This window comes from Numida meleagris, chromosome 1 (assembly GCF_002078875.1).
Source record: "Numida meleagris isolate 19003 breed g44 Domestic line chromosome 1, NumMel1.0, whole genome shotgun sequence".
Taxonomy (NCBI): Eukaryota; Metazoa; Chordata; class Aves; order Galliformes; family Numididae; genus Numida; species Numida meleagris.
Genome location: NC_034409.1, coordinates 86,197,650 through 86,205,525, shown reverse-complemented (window position 1 = coordinate 86,205,525; position 7,876 = coordinate 86,197,650). Strand labels below are relative to the sequence as shown.

Here is a 7,876-nt window from a genome sequence, read left to right as displayed (position 1 = left end):
AGAAAATATATCACCTTGTTATCTTTTGGGATTATTTAAATGGAAATTAAATCTGAATTATATGAAGAACCTTCTATGTGTAAGCCCAGCATACAAACAGGTACCATGACAGCACTAGCAAAATTTAACAGACAGCATCACCTTTCCCAACAGGGCAGGGAGTCTTCAGACAAAAACAGTAGGAAACCTGGAATACCTTACTTTCGACAGTTTCCATTTGATGCTGTTGATTATTAAAGCATTCATTTCCACTCCTACTCATGCAACAAAATATGATGCTAGCCAGCTTACCAACTGTAACTCCACCTATAGGCATGCCAGGCAGCCTGATACCACAGCCTGCGACTATGTTGGCCTCTACAACAGCACGGGCTGTCATTGCAGGCCAGCTGGCCTCCCTTAGTCCTACATGAGTCCAGCCCACTGAGGTTGTGAAGGTGCCCAACCATTAGTCACGCTCAAGCAGTGGCTCAGGAAGGAGAACATTGAACGTGCTGCTTTTCTCTTTCTTCCTGCCCACACCCTAACAATGACATTTGAACTAGTCTTACGTTTGTTCTTAGTGGTAGAAGTTTGCAGCAGGGTAATGAAAAAAAGGTGCAGGCCATTCTTAGGCCTATCTTGCTGCACAACATAGGAATATACTGCAAAACAATCCCAGATCATCATCCACCAGGACCTCTACCTGATGCTTTCACACTGCAATGCCACTCCTGTAAGAGGCCAAACACCTTCCTGTTTTGGAAGGGTCACTGTCTTCAGAGAGGGTGATTTTGCAAGGTTTGTCCTTCCTTGACACATGAGGATTTAGGAAATGGAAACAGAGCTGACACTGCAGACTCACAGGGACAGCACGTCATATTAATGACAGTAGATAGCTTTTGGAACAGGTACTTAAGCTATTACAGTAATGTTTAAATGCACACTGAAAAAGCAGTAAGTGCACCTGTGTCCAGTCATAAACAAGCAGAAAACTAGAAAGCAGGTTCAGAGATTTGGTCAAGAACCATGAGGGCAACCTCATGGTAATTAAACACCAGGATTCACAACAGTAGCATCAATTTTATCTTAAATAAATCTTTTTTATCTTCAATCTTATCTGTTATCCATTTACCACAGAATAAGCCAAACAAGGGTGAGTTTCCAAATATCCAGTTTAATTCTTCATAGCTACCCCTTCTCTGCTACCATCGTGATCACTATACAACAAGATTGATGCACGAGAATGTACCAGGGCCTCACCCTCTGGCATGCTCCAACACTTCCATTCTGACCCCAAGTCCATTACTCTTCTGTGCTATATTTTCTGCTCAGTTTCCAAACTGAATTAAGAGGCCCAAGATGTGGGACAAAGGAATTCACTCTTCCAAAACATCCTCCCTACAAGGAAGAGCACACTGTTGGACAGAGAGTCCAAGCAGTTGCTCAAACTGAACAAAAGACAGATTCCTCGATGAATACATGACAGCACGGGACTTCAAATGAGCATGTAAGTGCTGGAAATGAAATAAATAATTCAGTGGGAGAGATGGCAAATGTACAATGCAGCTAAGATTTACGTAAATTAGAAAAGTAATAAGGCTCACTGGAGACTATGGGGAAACTTTTTCGGAGGACATTTGTACTACCTGCTAATTCACACTTCTAACATATTACACTGTTGCCACAGGTATTACCTGTGAGGTTCACCATATCCTATACAGAGCAATCACATACTCAGGTCTCTTGAGTTCTTTGCAGACCATTCTGCTAAATTTTAGGAGAGATTACCGTTACAGGTTCAGGCCCACATAAATCAAACATTCACTTCTTTGGTAGGAAAGGAGATTTTGAAATCAAATTCAGAGGTATTCAAATCTAACATCTATGCAGACAATGCATTACCTGTTGACACTTTTGTCCTCTGAAGTATTTTTCTGTGATTTCCAGTGCGTGTTAACAGCTTCTTCATGGAGCACAAATCTGACCTGTCAACACATGCTTAGATTTTCTGCCTTTTGCTCTGTGAGGAAAGGAGTGGGAATTCCCAGAAATTCAGAAATTTTTCAGAAAAGGGTTTCAGGACTACCCACAGAAACTTCCTTTTTCTCCCCATTTCATGGTCTTGTTTCCACCTCGCTTCTAATTGTGCTTAGTGCAATCCCTGGCATTTCCTGGCTAGATTTGCTTGTGTACAGGAACATAAAACCTGACAAATGACCAGATCAATGACGTTTGTTTACTTTGAGAAGCAGAACAGCTTTTAGTTGTTTAAAACTTACAAATACAGGGAATATTTTCAAATTCTAACAGAGATATAGATTCATTTCTGCCAGCTTAACTAGCTGAATTTAACTCCGTAGACATTTATTGCTGAAGCCCATGCTCCATTTTTTTCTTCCAGTAATTACTCATCTCCCTGGAAGAAACATTTTGAAGACTAGACATTCCAGTGACAGCATCTGCTCTTTGTAAAGAAGTAGCAGTGAACTCTCTACATTTATCTTACTGAGATGATTTTATATCACTTAATTCTTCAGTGAATATGAATACAAGGCCTAACTTTCAACAGCTTTGTATTTCAGATTGAACATGTCTAACACAGCTGAACAGGAGGATGCTGCCAGACAGGTGATCCATCTCACAACACCCACTCTTACCTAAATACTCTCACTGCTTCCCATTGACTGGATTCAGCAGTCAAGTGGCCGCAATGCAGGCCTTTAACCCAGCTGAAAGGTAACAGCCCCCTGCAGTGAGTGAGCATAATTAGATTGGGGTTGATTTATCTGTCAGATTCCTGACAGCAAGCAAGATCAACAGTTGGACTTCTTGCACAGCAGATGAGAGCAACTGGGAGACGACCAGCCTCTACAGCTTCTTCTTGCACCAGGTACCCAAACTGAGAGGAAGGGGAAGATCATGACAGCTTGTCGTGGCAAGGGAGAGAGAAGAGTTTCAATTTGAGTCTACACAGTTGACAAGAAGTAAAAGCACAGGAGAAAAGACTTAAGTCCTGAGTGGTCCCACTGAGTTAATCACAATTGTGCTTGACAAAAGCATGTGAGCAGTGACAGCATCTTCACTTTACATCATATTGCCATATACAGCTGTAGGACTTCTTTTGGGTGAGGTAGCGCTTAGCATTCCCTTTACTATTCTCCATCAGTAGCTCATCCAGAGGAGCTAATTCCTCACTCTGAACTCAGAGTGATCCTGGCAGCACAAAGGCTGCTTTTTAACACCTCTACGTACAGGCCTCCCAACACTTCCACCTTGGCTGGAAACCTCTGATCTATTTCATGGTCAGAAACATTCATTGCTTCCTATCCACAGAGCAGGTGTAACTTCAGCTTTCTTGCATTTATTCATTTTCATTCCTTGATGATGTGACTTTTAACTGTTCTTTAACCACAAGCAGCCGCCTCCTGCAGATTTTCTCTTCTGTTATTTACTCGTCTGCATTCAAGTGTAGTGGCTGTGGCTGAACTACCCCAGAAGTGTTTCAATGCCTCCACTAGCTTTTCACTAAGACATAAGCATCACCCTTCGTGTCGTTCCAGAAATGGTTACTCCAATATTTGAGCACACTGCTACAGACAATAAGAAACAGTGACCCTGTGCAAATGAGCTCCCTTGGCAGAGCTCCCTTCAGCACTGCTTCAACAACTGGGCAAGTAAACAGACAACTAGTAGAAAGAAGCATCTGCTGCTCTTTCTTTCAATGTCAAAGCAATTTATTAGAAGTAAGATAACCTACAAATAGGAAGGTCTGCTGCTGCGCAAATGCCAGCTCTCCTCACGCGCCCCCGCAGCTGTACTTCACTACAAACACACTTGTTTTTCAAGCACTAGTACAATGAACATCCTTTAGAGAGCAGCTTTTTCCTCCCTAGTTCAAGCTGCTGGTCAATCTGGTTCAGTAACCTCATTGCCAGGTCCCCCCACTGCAAAGAAGGGCAGGAGCACAACAGGTTTGCTGAGGCCAGTCAGCCCACATGCACACGATGCCGAGCTCCCAGCTGCTTCTTACCAATACCACACATAGCAGCCTAGCCTTCAACAGGAAGGGTGTGCGTTCCTCACAGTCATAATCTAGTATAGGCACCTGCTCAAGATGTTCACCAGGAAGATCTCCTCCAAGGGCCAAGTGCAGCCCACACCAGCATTCTCTGCAGGTCCGCAGTAGACAACATCTCACTGCACACACAGCTTCCCGTCCCCACTACCTGCCCAAGGAAAGCAGGGACACCGCCAAACCCCCTCAAGCAGGGCCCTGTTTTTCTCCTCAGCACCATCAGAGAGCTGAGGCAAGTCAACTCTGTTTGTAGCAACAAACACAGCTGGAGGCCAGGCAGATCTCATTAGGCTTTTACAAATTCACTTCTGAAATTGGAAATCAAGCTTAAGCAGCTGCAGAAATGCATCTTTGGCAAGTCTGGGTAAACTCTCAATACACCCAGCACTTGGCAGATTGTTACTAGTGTCCTCCTTGATGCCGTGAAGGACTTCTTAGATGCCTGATTAGTGGGAATACTCTTCATTATTCAAAAGTGAGCCTGGATGCTTGTTTTCCAGGTTCTTCCATGCTACAAATCCTGGCCCAAGTAACTATAGAACAATTGATGCACCTCTTACTGACGGGTGTAGGCATGGGGCATTTGAGCAGACCTGGGCAAGCACAGCACGTGCCTATTGGGGTTTATATCCAGTAAAGACACATCCCTGCACTGTTTTAAGAGGCATTTCTGAACATGATGTAAGAAATGCTCTCTGCCCTTTTCGGCGCTGACTGATGAGCTTATGTGTTCTGAGCCTCAGAGTACACCAAAAGGGCATCCCAAGTCCCTTCTGACACACTACTGATGTGCTGTTTGTGGCATCTCCCATATTCCTCTTCCCTCAGCCACTGTAGCACAAGGTAGAATGCCTCTCACACTTAATTGCTTTTCTCAACAACTACAACTTCAAATTCAAAACAACTTCATCTTTCCCCTTTCTCTCACCTTTCGAGATTTCTGCTATGTTCTTGGTATGAGGCTGATGAGAGACTTCATGTTAGTAAGACTTAATATCTTTAGAATTCACACTTCGTATGCAGTCTCCCAAATTAACTTCTTTATGAATTTTGGAAACTGTTTTCAATCATTTCTATTAAAGGAATGCCCCTATTTAAAGACGTTAAAGGCTGCTACTTAACATGCGCTTCCTCAAGTGGCTTAGAGCTGGAAGACAGGACTAAGGACACTTCCAGCCAAAGTGAATATAGTAATCATGAAAGATAAGAGGGAGATACACAGAAAGTCACAGGGCAATCAGCAAGTTCGTTTCATTAAAATACCATATTCAGACCAATAAAGAATCAAACAAATAACATTTCTTACATATCTTCAGCTAAATGGCTTGTGATCCAAGCACATGCATGTTTCTGGGCATAACTGAACCTTTCCCCCACTTTTCTGTTTTGACATCTGTACAAGAGGCAGACGAAATCAGATGTAGCTGGTCCTTCATATCTGGCTGGGCACCAGCATTCTTGGTTATATCCATTGTTACCTTAACTTCCACTTGTCACAGCTGATAGGCCAGCACTACATTTTATTCAAGGAAATACTGGTTCCCTAAAAATGCCTATTTGAATTTAACGGTAACTGTTTTATATCCCAGGGGTATTATCAGTGTTACAGTTAGATTTCTACAATTAATTAGTTCATCGTGTGCCCTTCACGATTACATGGCACTTCTCCATGGCAACATTGATTTATCTAGCTTAGTTCCATACAGAGAAGAAACCCACAAACCATCAGATTTCAAATTATCTGGCAACAGCAGCAATGAGAGTGCTCAAGCTGCAAATTTTAAGAGACATTAGCTGTTTGCCTAACTTCTGCTGTGTTTCAGCGATTGGCAGAATTTGCATTGACCAGTGCTTAGCTGGCTCTTGTCTAGGGGGCTCATAGCTGATTAGTTGGCTCATTTCAAACATACTAGGAAAACAGCTGAAATGAACAGCATGGGCTTTATAACAACCCAGGATCCATCCTCATTTAATCAGATCTGGGCTACTATGAAGGCACCATTTATTCCTCATCGCATTACAACAGGATTTGTTTGTTTTTAAGCTTTCCCCGTTGCCTGGTTTAATCATGTCTCTGACACCTCCTACTCCACAGTAATAAGAAATAACATCTACGCCTTAGATTGTTTTCTAATATTGGAAGATCCCAAAACATTCTGTACATTTTGTGAAATGGATTCAAGACATCTAATAACTCACCCAGCAATGAAATACCGACACCTCCGAGCTGTGAAAAGTCATGCTTAGCAGCAGATGCTAAAACAGCCACAAAACATTAAGTCATGCAGCAAAATCAGGCAGAACTACCACTACCACACCTGAGCTGGAAAGAGTTTCTAATGTTGCAAGTTTTAAGCTGCCAGTACTTTCTTATATTTCCAAGAATCGGGGACGTATTGCTATTTTCTAAGATGACAAAGCCCAAGACAGTCAACAAATAAAGTAAGAATACTTAATGGAGATTAATCAAACATTACAAACAAAACAAAAAACTAAACACCAAAACAATCCTTAATCACCACCTCCAAACGCTTATTTCACTTCTATTGTACAGGGATGTTTCAACATGGGAATTAGTAGTTGTAGCGATAAGCAGGACTAACGCAATGGAAACAGCGTTACAAAAGGTGGAAGGAAAATACAGCGCTCACCCGGATCGGAAGATTTAGGGCTCGCAGGAAAAGGCTCCCACCAAGGAAGGATCTCCAGGCAGAGATCCTTCCTCAGGGGCAGTCAGCCCTTAAATGAGGCCTAAGAGGGGTGGAGCCAGGCTCCACCCCTTCTGGTTGCACAGGTGAATTGCCTTCACCTGTGCTCCCAGGGCTGACTGGGTCTTTCCTCCAGGTGCTCAATCAGTGGTTCAGGCCATGACTCAGCAGTTCCCATACAGTAGTGCTTGCTCAGTCTGTTTCAGGAGCAGCGACAGAAACCTTGCTTTGTCCCCACCAAGGTAATGAGGACAATGAATTCTCTCATATCTAGTGAGCACCTTGTAATTTGTCCAAAACACATCTCTACCAGAAAAAAATCTTTGGATCTCTGATTTCCTCTATCAACCCTACAAGCTCCACACTGTAGAGAGGAGAGAGCACAGGTGACCAGAGAGACCTGGACAGGCTTGAAAGGTGGGCCCATGCCAACTTCATGAAGTTAAACAAGGCCAAGTGAAAAGGTCCTGCACCTGGGTTGGGGCATTCCCAAGTACAGATACAGGTTGGGCAGAGAATGGCTGGAGAGCAGCCCTGAGGAGAAGGATTTGGCAGTATCGGCTGAAGACTCAACATGAGCCAGTGTAGCGATCAGAAGGACTAACACGATGGAAATAACATTACAAAAAAAAAAAAAGTGGAAGGAAAATAGAGCACTCACCTAGACCAGACGATTCTGGGCTCACCAGGAAAAGGCTCCCACCAAGGAGGGCAGTAAGCCCTTAAATGAGGCCTAAGCCTGGCTCCACCCCTTCTGGTCACACAGGTGAATTGCCTTCACCTGTGCTCCCAGGGCTGACTGGGTCTTTCCTTCAGGTGCTCAATCAGTGGTTCAGGCCATGACTCAGCAGTTCCCATACAGCCAGTAATATGCGTTTGCAGCTCAGAAGGCCAACCGTATCATCCAGGGTTGCATCAAGAGAAGTGTGACCAGCAGGTCGAGGGAAGTGATTCTGCCCCTCTACTCTGCTTTCATGAGACCCCCACCTGGAGTACTGGGTTGTCAACTGCTTACGGGCAGGTTCGGCCCAGGTCCAGTTCTGGGGCCCCCAACACACAAAGGACATTGAGGTGTTGCAGCAGGTCCAGAGGAGGGCCACAAAGGTGATCA

The 7,876-nt window shown here is 43.8% G+C and overlaps 1 long non-coding RNA gene across 1 annotated transcript in view; it reads right to left on the bottom strand.

Annotated features, from left to right (window-relative positions):
• The window catches only part of LOC110400815, a 24,224-nt gene extending 16,709 nt beyond the window's left edge, over positions 1 to 7,515 (bottom strand). Inside the window, exon 1 of the long non-coding RNA XR_002440094.1 lies at positions 7,427 to 7,515. This is a non-coding gene — a long non-coding RNA (uncharacterized LOC110400815). The remainder of the gene's footprint in view (positions 1 to 7,426) is intronic.